Consider the following 13,770-nt stretch of genomic DNA (forward strand, 5'->3'; position numbering starts at 1 on the left):
AGAACGGGAGGAAAGGAAAACACTCTCAGTGTAATGACTGGAGGGGACAGAAAGGTGCAACACGTAAAGGACCCCAAACTGAATGCATCCAGTTTCCTCCATTGTCCGAACACTGGAGTCCAGCCATCTGGATACAGTTTCGGTGTAATATATTCAGCTCATCAGCTATTTACTGAGCACCAATTATAGCCAATAATAACTAAGCTGTCATTCACTAAGGCAGATCAGCATAGAGGTTAGAAGGCAGGATCTGACATTGAAAGAATGAGGTCAATATATATGGAATAATCTGTAAGATAATAAGGGATTGAGAAATAAGGCAAAATGACTTGTGTTTCAAAGGGTACAATTTGGGGAAAGAAGAGGAGATATTTGTGCTTTTATGCATAGAAAATATCTAGCAAAAAGTCCTGTAAACAAGTCAACGTAACACTATTTCTGACCATGATGAAGTAATAGGGTGCATGCAGCTTTACCCTACTGCCTTTGGAAAAAAAAAAAAAAAAACAGCTTTATTAAAAAAACAAACAGGGACTTGGGGAGATGGCTCAGTAGATAAAGTTCTTGCCATTCAAATGAGAACCAGAGTTCGATCTCCAGATCCCACATTTTAAAAAGCTGGAAGTCGTGGTAAACTACTATAATCCCAGCACACTAACAGCAAGACGGGAAGCAGAGATAGAATTTCTAAATGCCTAAGGCCAGCATAGCCAAAAACACAACAGCAGAGTGAGATCAAGAGAAACCCTGCCTCAAATAAGGTAGAAAGTCAAGGAGTGGCCTAAAAGTTGCCCTTTGACCTCTACACATATGTACCTGCACTCACAAACACACAAGCATGACCACACAAACATGTCTAGGCTTGCTCGCTCTCTCTCTCTCTCTCTCTTTAAATTTTGTAAAAGAATACAAAGAAATGATGGGTTAGAAGGATGGATCAGCAGTTAAGAGGCTTCCTTTGGAAGCATGAGGGCCTTAGGAAACCTGAGGCAGAGTCTGAATCCACAGAATTCACACAAATAGATGAGCAAGACCACACACATCTATAATCCCAGTTCTGTGGGAAGCACAGAACATGAAATCACCAGGCTCCCAAAACAGCAGATTCCAGAATCCATGAAGGGTCTCTGTGTCAAGGAAACAAGTGGGTGAGCAATAGAGAACACCGAGCATTTTCCTGTGGCCCTACCCATGTAGAGATGCCACATCTGTACATAATACACACACATCACACGTACATCACACCTACTACACACACATGTGCATGCAAAGCAAAAGTAAGAGCGAGGCAGGGTGGTGCACACCTTTAATCCCTACACTCTGGAGGCAGAGGTAGGAGGATCGCTGTCCACTCAAGGCCACCCTGAGACTACATAGTGAATTCCAAGTCAACCTGGGCTAGAGTGAGACCCTCCCTTGAAAGAACAAAAAAAGAGGGGGCCGAAGTGAAACAATGGTTTTATTTAAGACATGAAACATCAGTTAGTATATGACTAATCTCTGAGAAAGGAAACAAAAGAATGCATCCTTAGGCTAACCATAGCTTACTGTCTGGAGGTCATTTCCAGTCCACCATGCAGGGAGGACAAAGAACGGAGAGCCCTTGGTCCTCCTGACTTAAGAACCTGGAGTTGGGACTAGAGAGATGATTTAGCCCTTAAGGCACTTGCCTGCAAAGCCACAGGACCCCAGTCCAACTCCCCAAGACCTACATAAACCAGATGCACAACGTGGTGCATACATCTGGAGATAGTTTGCAGTGGCTGGAGGCCCTGGTGGGCCCATTCTCTCCCCCCCCCCCACCTCTTTCTCTCTCTCACTCTCTCTCTTTCTCTCAAATAAATAATTAAATAAAAATATTTCTGAAAAACAAAAGGAGAAGTAGTAGCTGGGGTTCAGGATGGCCGAATGTCTACATGCAGGGCAGAATATAAGGGAACAGAAAACTCAGCAGAGAGGAGATTCTCAGAAGTGTTCAGTCTAGTTGAGCATGCTGATCGGCGCATGTGTGAGAAGCCACCTACGGAACCCCCGGAAGCAGAAAAAGGAACACTCTCTGGCTGCCATATAGGACTTGGAAATGATGTGTTTCCACCAGTCAGGGTGAAAAGGCTACATATTACTCGGGGCATTGGGTAGGATCCTCCAAAGTGGGGACAAATCAGCCCTAACATGTCATGAAGGAGCTTAACGAAGTATCACAGTGGGGCCTCTGGGATGGATGATTGGAACCGCAGAGGGGAGAGGAGCTGCGACAATGACAATGCTTCAAGCCAGCCGACCCTGCCCATGGTACACGTTGGCGTACTGTCTGGAGTGTTTATGTGTGCACATAATGCGTTTATAAAACTTTTTAAAGGGGCAAGTGTCTGGGCTCAGGCTGTCTGGGCGAGAATGTAGCTCTGCCCCTCACGAACCGCATACACTTGAGCAAATCTCAGTCTTCTCCCCAGCAGAATGGGTGCTGTCTAAATTAATTACAATTTTCACACAATTAGTACTGTTAGTGCTACCTGGTATTTCTGTGCAAATCCTTTTGCTTCCCTCTGATCTGTTCCTCGTGGCTTTGACAAAAGCTTTCCATTTTTCTCTAAGCAAACACCCCTGCCCCACTGAGTCTAGGTGTGCCAGTGAGGTCATGACTCCATCATCACATCCAGTGATAGACACGTCCCGGGCCTGGCCAGCTGCTGTGTCTCCTGCTCCTGGCACAGGAGGTAAATTAGTTCACAGAAAATGGTGAGACTTTTGCTGAGAAGCTGGGATCGCTGAATGAATAGGCTGAAGCTGATAGTGGTCAGGAGCCAGCTGGAGAATGGAAACCAAGAGGATTAAACCAAGGTGTAGGCAGGCATGTCAAAGACAGGAGAACAGCCAGAGCTCACTGACGCTGGGGTGACGGGGGCTGGAGAGATGGCTTAGTGGTTAAGGCACTTGCCTGCCAAGCCTAAGGACCCAGGTTCAATTCTTCAGGTCCCACATAAGCCAGATGCACAAAGTGATGCATGCATATGGAGTTCTTCTGCAATGGCTAGTGGCCCTGGCATACCCAATCTCCCCCCCCCCCCTCTCTCTCTCTCTCTCTCTCTCTCTCTCTCTCTGTCTGTCTCTGTCTCTCGCCCCCCCCCCCAACACTGCATCTTAAATAAATACATTGGGTTTGTTTTGTTTTGTTTTTAAAGACAAAACAGCAGCTCTGGGTTGAGCAAGAGACTCTGTTCAAGGAAGTAGGTGGATGAGTCCGTGAGTGACAAAGGGGTAACACAACGTCCACCTCTGCTGGAAGCACAAATGCGCACAGGGCATGTCCATCTGCACAAACACAGATGCACACACTGCACAAACATCCCATCATGCCTACTCCACACACACACACACACACACACACACACACACACACGTCAAAAAGAAAAAAGAAAATGTTTGGGTCATGGGGGAAATACAGTCAGCTTTCCGAATGCCATAGAACAGGTGAAGACGTAAGTGCCAGGTAAGAGCTGAATCAGGGCTTTGTTCTCAGGGCCCCCTCTCTGCCTGGTAAGAGACCTCATTTTACACTCTGGAGTCTGGGTCACTTCTGTCCTGCCCTCGTGGAGCCCAAAACAGAGGCGAAGATTCTTTACATCCACACCTGCTCTGGCTGGGAGGAACTTCCCAGCAAGAGCCCCCATAAGAACACCCCAACCCTGAGGAAGGGGGCGATATCTGAGTCTCCGGGCAGCCCCCTCCCTCCCACCTCCCGCCAGTGCCTCTCAGCCAGCGGCAGAGGAGGGGCTGTGTCCCTGCTGCTGGAGTTAATTACAGTAATTATACCTGCTCTCTCTTTGGCTCTGGTTCCCTTTGTTCCCAGTTTCCTGCCCGCTCATTTGCAAATCTAATCGCTCTGTGGATTGATTTTATTTTATTTTTTTTAGAAGGGAGAATGGGATGGAGAGACAAAGATAGGGAGCAGAAAATGTGGGCGAGAAAAGATGGGTTGAGAGTGGGCTGGTGAAGAGGGGGGTGCAGAGAAGACAGCCCGAAGAGCTGATGAAAATAAGTGGATGGGAACCAGGAGCCTTGGAGACAGACCATGGCTGTGAGCATAGGGAGCACTTCCCTTTGCAGTGAGAGACCCCATTCACCAACCAAGGCCTGGAGGATGAGCAAGGACAACCAGAGTCCCCGAAACCCTCTGGCCTTCCTGCTTGTTCCCAGCTTCTCTCATACCAGGCTAGCGGTGGAGTCCAGGTCACATGCCAGAGTAGCCAGCAGCTGACAGTGCTGCTCTGTACCACGGAAGAGCTTTGCTGGGCATGCACAACACCCTGGGTTCAATCCAGAAGGAAGAAAAGGAGGGAAGGAATGAGAGAAGGGAGGGAGGGAAGAAAGAAAGAAAGAAAGAAAGAAAGAAAGAAAGAAAGAAAGAAAGAAAGAAAGAAAGAAAGAGGGAAAGAAAGGAAGGAAGGGAGAAAGAGAGAAAGAAAGAAAGAAAGAAAGAAAGAAAGAAAGAAAGAAAGAAAGAAAGAAAGAAGGAAATGAATTAAGGAAGGAAGGAAGGAGGAAAGGAAGGAAGAAGAAAGGGAGGGAGACAAGAAAGAAGGAAGAGTAGCAGGGGAGGGAGAAAGAGAAAGAAGGGAGGAAGGGTAAGAGAGGCTACAGGAATTAGAAAGAATTCTCTGTGCCTTTTCTACCCAAAACAAGCCAGAAAAATCTTGCTGACCAACCCTGAAAAATTAAATAAATAAATAGGGTCTTCATTCCAGATGGAGCCTCTTTTGTACATAGAGTAAAAGAAAGTCCTTATTCTCCAAGATACAGAGACAGAAGGATCTGAACAGGCCATTTGTTTGTTGCCATTAAATCTTCCCCTTTTGTCCTCTGATCCTACGTTGACAATTCATAAAAATACAGTTTTCATTGTCTCATTGGGTCTTCGTTTAATAATGAAAGCTTCCGTGTCATGTAAAATATCTATCAAGTGGATGCATGATCCTTTCTCCTGCTAATCTGCCTTTTTTAAAAAAGTATTTTATTATTTATTTATTTATTTAACACGGAGAAGAGAATGGACGCCAGGGCCTCCAGCTGCTGCAAAAAAACTCCAGACACATGCGCCGCCTTGTGCATTTGGCTAACATGGGCCCTAGAAAATCAAACCTGGGTCCTTTGGCTTTGCAGGCAAGTGCCTTAACTGCTAAGCCATCCCTCCAGTTCTAATCTGCCTTTTGTTATAGGCATAAAAGTGGCGATGAGTGTGAAATCTTTTTCTTCCCTTGCAGTACCCTAGTACAGGTATCAGGAAGCTGGGGAAAGTCTCAAGTTCAAACAATACTAGTAGATACCTTGCTACTTAAGTACAGCTTTCCCTGAGATCTGTGGAAGTTTGGCTCATCCCAACACTTTGGTGTTGGGTGTCTGAGAGGCGAAGCAGACACTGAAACATGGCAAATGAGATAGAAATATGGGAGGTGGGTCTTTCCTATCCCAACCCCATCCTGGAGCCCCTTGAAAGTGGTGTGGTCTTGGGACTTCCAAACTATGCTCCAAAGAGCTCTGAGGGTCTGTAAAGAAGCTTACTGGAAACAAAATGAGGAGCAATGAATGAGACCTCATCAATGGCCTTTACTGGGTTCTACCCAAATGTTTGTTCTGAAACAATTCAAATTTAAAAGAAAGGGAAGAATTTCCAGCTATTGAAGGTTAGAAAACAACTGATACAGTCCACTGTTCATCTGTCAAGGGAAACTGAGGTTTAAGTGGGCCCAGTAGTGGGCCTTTTAATGAGGAGGGTGTAATCTGGATTTCTTTTTTTTTTTTTTTTTTTTTTTTAGGTAGAGTCTCACTTTTAGCCCAGGCTGACCTAGAACTCACTCTGTAGTTGGCCTCAAACTCACAGTGATCCTCCTACTTCTGCATCCTGAGCACTAAGAATAAAGGCGTGTTCTTCCACTGCCGGCTCACAGGCCTTCTTTCCACCAGCTCTGCCTCTCCTGCCAAGCACAGAACTCCTGCATCTTCAGGTCCCCGTGGAAGGAGGAGACTGTGGCTGATGGTGCCATTTCCCAGAAATCCTTGGTGACTCTGAGAATCTCATCCCATTGTCTCCCAACTTAGCCCGATAAGTGTGGCAGAGGGCGTTTTCCAGAAATTTCTGTGACTCCGTTTCCCATATTCTCTTTGTAGCACCAGGCCGCTGCCACCACCAGCACCACCACTTGAGCCCCATTAAGAGATGAAATCGGGCTGGAGAGACGGCTTAGCGGTTAAGCGCTTGCCTGTGAGGTCTAAGGACCCTGGTTCGAGGACCCACGTTAGCCAGATGCACAAGGGGGCGCACGCGTCTGGAGTTCGTTTGCAGTGGCTGGAGGCCCTGGAGCTCCCATTCTCTCTCTCTCTCCCTCTCTATCTATCTATCTATCTATCTGCCTCTTTCTCTCTCTGTCACTTTCAAATAAATAAAAATACAAAAAAAATAAAAATAAGTTTTTAAATAAAAAGAGGTGAAATCTATCTCTTGAAAACCGAACAGACTTTATGATCGGCGCAGAGCGTAAGGACCGCAGAAGGCATGGTCCTGACTGTTCCATAGTTCAGCTATTGTGCGGATCCACTCCTCTGCATGTCCAATTAATTCACAGCGAAAGGTCAGAGTTCAGCACAGTTTGGAGGTGGAAGTGGCACTGGGTGTGGGAGTGACGAACACCCCCAAACCAACGCTTCCAGATGACAGCTCCCCACACTGCTTTCAGCCAGTGTTTACTGAGCACCCACGTGAGTCAGACACAGAGCAGGCTCCCCGCCCCGAAGGAGCCGTATAATTGGGAAGACAGACACAGCCACGCGCAGAAGTAATTATGGTGCCGTAAGTTAAGTTGCGGTTAAAATTGAAAGTTTGGGAAGTACTTTGGAAACAAGAGTATCAGTCTCACGTGTTTAATGTCCTGGCGCGTTCCTGTCTACTCAGAGGTAGGAAAGTTCCTTACCTCGTGGTTTTCAGCTCTTAAAATTCCAGTGTTTTGGTTCAAGTCCAGTCTTTGGAATAAAAGGCTAATCACACACCTTTTTTGCTCAGCAACAGTTAAGAACTTCAGAAATGTCTTCTCTGATTTCTTCTGTTCTGTTTTGTAGGATCATCTGTACCTCAGACCATCCCAATATTTGTGGAAATCCTCCTGCCTTAGCTTCCTAAGGGCTTGAATTATAGACATGAGCTACAACATGCAATTTCTTTTTCGTATTTTATTTAAGTATATAGAGTGTCAAGTGCATCCCAAAATCCACTCTCCCGGATAACAGGGCCCTTGATTTTCCTTACTGGGTGTTGTGGTTTGCATATGAAATGTCCCCTATAGGCTCATGTGTTAAACACTTAGTCCCCATCAGGAGGTGCTTATTTGGGAAGATCCTGGAAACTTTAGAAGGTGGAAACCTTGCTAGAGGAAGGGTCACTGGGGGTAGCCTGGCCTCACTTCCTATTTGCTTTCTACTTCCTACCTATAGATACAATGGGAGCAGCTCTGCTCTATTGCCTGCTAGCTTGATGGACTGTATCATCTGAAGCTGTAGGCCAAAATAAGCCCTTCCTTCCTTAAGATGCTTCTAGTCAAATTATTTGGTCACAGCAGGAGTAATATAACCAATATGCTAGATTCACCTAAGTCAGGACTTGTGTTTTTCAGCTTTCACCTCCATGACCAGCTTCTACACAATGGCATCTAATAAGTGACAGATTTATATCTTTATTTTTATTTTTCTTTATTTTCAAGAAGAGAGGGAGGATGGGTACACCAGGGCCTATAGATATAATTCGCTTACAGCCACAGAGCATCATTTTGTGCATCTGGCTTTATGTGGGATGGAACTGGGGAATTAAACCTGGGCCAACGGGCTATGCAAGGAAGGACCTTTGACCACTAAGCCATCTCCCCAGCCCTGCTTTGTATCTTTAAAAGGAGGGAGCATTTTCTTCTTGGCACCATTTCCTCCTCCTTTCTGGCTGAAACAGGACATGGCATTGAGGTATTCTAGATGGTATATGTAAAAGAAACACCTTAGAAATTGCTGAACCTGGGTCTCTTCACCATAGAACCCCATTCTAAATCTGGTCTGCCTAGCAACAACAGACTGTCATATGAGAGAAAGAAAAATCTTAGTCATAGTCGAGGCACTAGTATTTGAGGAGATATATTTGTCTGGATTCTGTAGAAAAGCAGAAATGTTAGGAGATGCTATGGTGATTTCAATCACATGCCCCCCCCCCATAAACTCTTGTGTTCTGAATGCTTGGTCCCCAGATGATGGTATTAAGGGAGGTGGGACCTTGCTGGGGGACATATGTTGGTGGGGGCAGTATGTTGTTGGAGGCAGGCTTAGCAGTGTTATAGCCAGCCCCCGCCCCCCCTTGCTAGAGTCCAGCTCACTTTTCTGCTGCTGTTTTCCATCTGCTATTGGCCAGGAGTTATGTCCAGCCTCTGCTCTACCTTCTTTTTTTGATTTTAATTTTTATTTTATTTTATTTTTTGAGAGCGACAGACACAGAGAGAAAGACAGATAGAGGGAGAGAGAGAGAATGGGCGTGCCAGGGCTTCGAGCCTCTGCAAACGAATTCCAGACACGTGCGCCCCTTGTGCATCTGGCTAAAGTGGGACCTGGGGAACCGAGCCTCGAACCGGGGTCCTTAGGCTTCACAGGCAAGCGCTTAACCACTAAGCCATCTCTCCAGCCCTGCTCTACCTTCTTTCCCTATGGTTATGAAGATTTCCCTTGAGACCTAAGCCAAAATCAAACTTTCCCTCCCATCAGCTGCTTCAGGTCAGGTGCTTTGTCCCAGCAGGGAGAAGGTAACTACAACAGATGTATACATACATACACTCAGTTATGGAGGCTGGGTGCTTGAAAAATATGGAAAGCTGATGTATATTTCTAATGTAGGCCCAATGGCCTAGGAACAAGGGGAGTCAATGTCAGGAGCTTCAGCTCAAGCCTGAAAGCCTGAGAACAAAGATAAATGATGGATTACCATCAGAAAGTTAAAGCTTGAGTCCAAACAGAGTAGGCTGGTATCCCAGCTTGAAGGCAGAGAAGGTGAGCCTTGTATCTGATTTTTTCCTAGGCAGGCTTCCAATGCATTGGCTGATGCCTTCCCACTTTAAGAAGGGTCGTCTCCTCGTCTCATGAATTCAAATATTTGTGGTATCCAGAGATACCCAGCTTTCCTATATTAGCCAATCTTGTTCTTTTCCTGAGCACCAAGAAAGCAAGAAATATTCATGACAAAGTATGATTGAAAATGTTATGCTTTTCAACAGCCATGTGAATTGAATAGATTACATCCAAAAGGAGAGATTGAGCCAGCCTTGTCCTAAGCAGGCAGTGTGGGTGATGCTAACTTGGAAAAGAAAGTAAAGGTTTCAGAGCCAAATGAATTTGAGAAAAGTCTAATTTACTAAAAGAAGAAGGTGGAGGAAAAGCAAGATGGGAAGGTCATGGTGAAGTGCTTCCAAATAACTCACTTACTGTATTGTGTGATATGACTGCATTCATTGTTCATCTTTGGAGGAGGAGGAGAAGCATGTCTTTAAACTATTAAATTCTAAGGGGTAATGTACCAAATTTTCATCCCCTCTTTCATTCTTTCTTTCCCACTTGTGATGGTTAGCTTGGAAAAGTGATAGTATCCACATATCCAACCAAACACTGATCCTGGTAATTCTGTGAAAGTGGGTTTTTGGTACAGGTCACATCTACAATCAGGTGACTCTGAATAAAGAAGATTGTCCTGGAGAGTGCGTGAGAGACTCATCTAATCAGTGGAAAGGCCTTGAGAGCAAAACTGGTTTCCCAGGAAGGACTTCCGCCTAGACTGCAGCAGCTTCTGTCTGAGAGTTTCCCAGTCTGCCTACAAATTTGTTGCTTACCCAGACAGAATTCACAACCATGTAAGACTGTTCCTTGGAATTATATACAGATAAATAAACTGTGTGTGTGTGTGTGTGTGTGTGTGTGTGTGTGTGTGTGTGTGTGTTTTCAGCCCTCTGCAACTGCAATTCGACATCCGTACTTTCAACCAGCTGCAAATTGAAATACTGAAAAGTCTATAAAGTTCCATAAAGCAAAATTTGAATTTGCCGCATGCTGAGCCCTGTGCTGAATCCACACAAATTGATACAGAGGCCTAATCTGCTGTCGCTCCCAGCATCCCGCAGAGCTCCGTCTCCTGCACTCATTGTTTGAACACTGTTAACACTGCATCTTGTGTCGTCTGTGTAGTGAAGGTCTTACATAGCACACCAGACATGTATGTCCTTTCATCCTTATCGTTATTCCCTTAAAAAATAGGAGAACAAATATAGACATAGCAATTGCATGATAATAGGTATCAGAAGTAACTTAGTGATGACAATGTATGTGGGAAGAGATTTGGACATTTTATATAAGGGATTTATATAAGGCATCTGAGAGTTTGGATATCTGTGGGAGGGGGGTCCACAATAACCAATCTCCCACAGACAGCCAACAAAGGCTCCATGCATATATATGGAAGCAGGCAGCCACGGGGAGCAGGGATGTCAGGTGTGTATATCCTCTGGCCCTGTTTCTCTGGGAAAGCCCTGACTAAAACAGCATTCAGACAGGTCAGAAAGCAGCATATGGGCATCCTGGTCAATTCTTTCCCAAAGTAAGAGGCTTTACACAGTATCATGGAGGAGGTTAAGAAGAAATCCCTGTACAGAGAAGGAAGAAAAAAAGCCTTAGCCAAAAATAAGAGATGGAGAGGATTTTTCACAAAATATAGGTTCTCTGGGGCCAAGTAAAATACAAAATTAATGATTGCAGATGTCTGTGGAGTCTCAATAAACAGGGTGCCTACATTAACATTCATATTCATGAGAGTTTAGGACCTTATCACCCAAAAGAGGTTTTGTTGTTATTTCTGATCACTCATAAAAATTCACATCTGCCAAATTGTTTCCATGTCCCTTGTCATTTGAGCCATATCAAGTATTTTTGTTTGCCAAAGTAAGTCAAATCCAAACTGTTCCACATGCAATTAAGAAATTCCTTAATAATATAAGGTTCCCTAAATTCTAGAACTTTTTATATCTTTTCAAAGTATATTATGGAATTTGGGGCTGGAGGATAGCTTAATGGTTAAGGCATTTGTATGCAAAGCCAAAGGACCCAGGTTTGATTCCCCAGCACCCATGTTAACCAGATGCACAAGGGAGCACACATGTCTGGAGTTCATTTGCAGTGGCTGGAGGCCCTGGCACGCCCATTCTCTCTCTCTTTATCTTTCCTTCTTTTTCTGTCAAATAATTTTTTAATTAAAAAAATAAAATTTTTAAGTATATTATGAAATTTTATTCAAAACACAAAACTTGGATTAAAATAATATCCTAATTTGAAACAGTAATTTAAAAACTCAAATAGAACCAAAATAGTCTACAAACCATGTACTATGGAGATATTCTTAGTACTAACTTTGAGACTACTATCAGTGTCCTTGACAGGGAGTCATTGATTTCAGCAGTCATCTCAATGGTGTAAATATGTAGTTAAGTGTATTGTGTGTGTCAATTACGTATGTTCACTGAATGGGTTTAGCCATTGTAAAAGCACAAAATAACCTGACCTTCAGTGTTGTTGTATAAGAAAACCCTGGGCAATAGTTGTACATAACCTCTCTCTTACCACAAAATTTGAGGACTAAAAGCAAACTCTGAAATAACGTCCCAAAAATCTCTGCACAAGGAGAAGATAAATGTTAGCTAGGATCAATGCGGAGGGAAAAGGAAAATCAAATAAGCAAATCTAAACGTTGGCCGAAGCCCTCTGTGAGGCACACTTCAGAAGTCTGGGAAAGGGAAACTCATGGAGTGACGGGAAATATAGTGTCACCTTGCTCGTTTCATAATTTCCCCAATGCGTTCTCAAATAGCCATCTGCACCACCAAGGTCACCCTTGTTAAACTCATTTGTACAGGGAGATGTTAACGTACACCAAAAGCAAAACTAGAAGTGATCTAGATCTTCTTGTTCCGGCTGCCTTGCAGTATTATCATTACACTAATGTAGATTTCTGGGCAGAATCACCCGAATGCAGCAAGAATACAGGATGTCTTTCTTCAAGGACTCATTGAAATAAAGAAATCACCAGCAGCACACAAAAAAATGGGGGGAGGGGGACAAAAGTGGGGGAGGACAAATGTGGGGGGAAGGGAGGATAAAACCTTATGCCACAAAATCCCAAAATGGCAGCCAAAGAAAGAAACAGAAATTTCTGGTAGGATCCTGAATACCTCCTTAACAAGATCAATATGTAGGAAAATGAGTGAGGTTGCACATTTCTGAGAATTCTCACAACATTTTAGGGAGAGAAGGCCCCAGTCAGATCTAGGAGACAAGACTCCTCCTCTACAGGAACAAGAAGTAAAACATAGATAGGTTGAAGGAAATTGCCTCCCCGCCCCACCCCCACAAGACCTAAGCAGAAACAGGAAGGTCCAACCAGGCTTGCCATATTTCCAGGTAAAAGCACCAAAGTAAAAAGACAGTTTGTAACCAAATTTAAGTATCTCAAATTTAACAAGCAACCCAAGCAAAAAATAAATAAATAAATAAGTCCCTGGTGAGTTTTAGTCTACAGATGCACTTATGAAAGGTATGAAACCAATAGATAAGAGATCATAGAACAATAGGATGAAATGATAAGGAACTTAGCAGAGAGATGGAAATAAACTGTAGACCAAAATTAACTTACTATAAATCTAACATGTTAATTAGAAACAGCTGGATGAAATGGAATAGACCCAGCTGAAAATTAGAAATAGGACTAGGGAAAAGTCTGATGTGATCACAGTGAACAGGGAGAAGATAAGACAGAGATTAAAGCAATTAGACATAGGATGATGGTGCACAGGACAAAATTGCAAACATAAGGATAATGGGTGCCCCTGAGGTTTAAAAAAAAAATAGGATCAAGAAATAATCTGAAATAGTATACAGGAAAATTTCACTGAAATGAAGGGAAATCAAACCAATGTAGCACATCAGATATACCATGAATAGTTATTCTACAATATCAGTCATTGACATATAGCCTAGTTTAGTTACAGAGTAATCTAAATAGATAATGATAAATGCAAAAACACACCCTAGTTCATTGACTGGGTTCCCAAGATGAAGAATGAGCGTGAGAGGCAAGAGAGGAAATATCAGACTGGCTTTTGCCTCTGGCCACGAGCAGAGCTCGAAGATAGCAAGACACTGCACAAAGGTCAAAGAACAGCAAGTTCGACTTGGCAGTAAGCAGCAATGCTTATCGTTCAAACCTAAGGTCACAGCCAGATGTTTTCAAACATAACAGTACACAAGGAACCAGGGCACCTAACACCTTCGTGTAAGAACCATGCTGCAAACCCTGTTTGTCTACTGCATAGCAACCCACAGCTCTGGAGTCCAGGACCTTCCAGAGGCAGAGTGCTTGGCACTGTGTAGACATCAATCGATAGAGAACAAAGAGTCGTTGAAGTCCTTTCCTCACTGTCTCTTAAAGTACTAAATTTGCCATCTCATTGCAAAAAGAAAAGGATTGTAGCATTCCTGGCCTGAGAGAGAGGCACTGCATGTTGAGAGAGCTCCCACTACTGAGTCCAGGGACAAGCCCCCAGGGTGCACATCTCAAATGAGAGGCACGTGTCACTTAAATTTGCCTGTGTGGCCTCCTACTTCCAGCTCAATGAAATAGGAAGGGGCAGGACACACACCCAACAGAAAGGCAATGGG

The sequence above is a fragment of the Jaculus jaculus genome, chromosome 7 (assembly GCF_020740685.1).
Source record: "Jaculus jaculus isolate mJacJac1 chromosome 7, mJacJac1.mat.Y.cur, whole genome shotgun sequence".
Classification (NCBI taxonomy): domain Eukaryota; kingdom Metazoa; phylum Chordata; class Mammalia; order Rodentia; family Dipodidae; genus Jaculus; species Jaculus jaculus.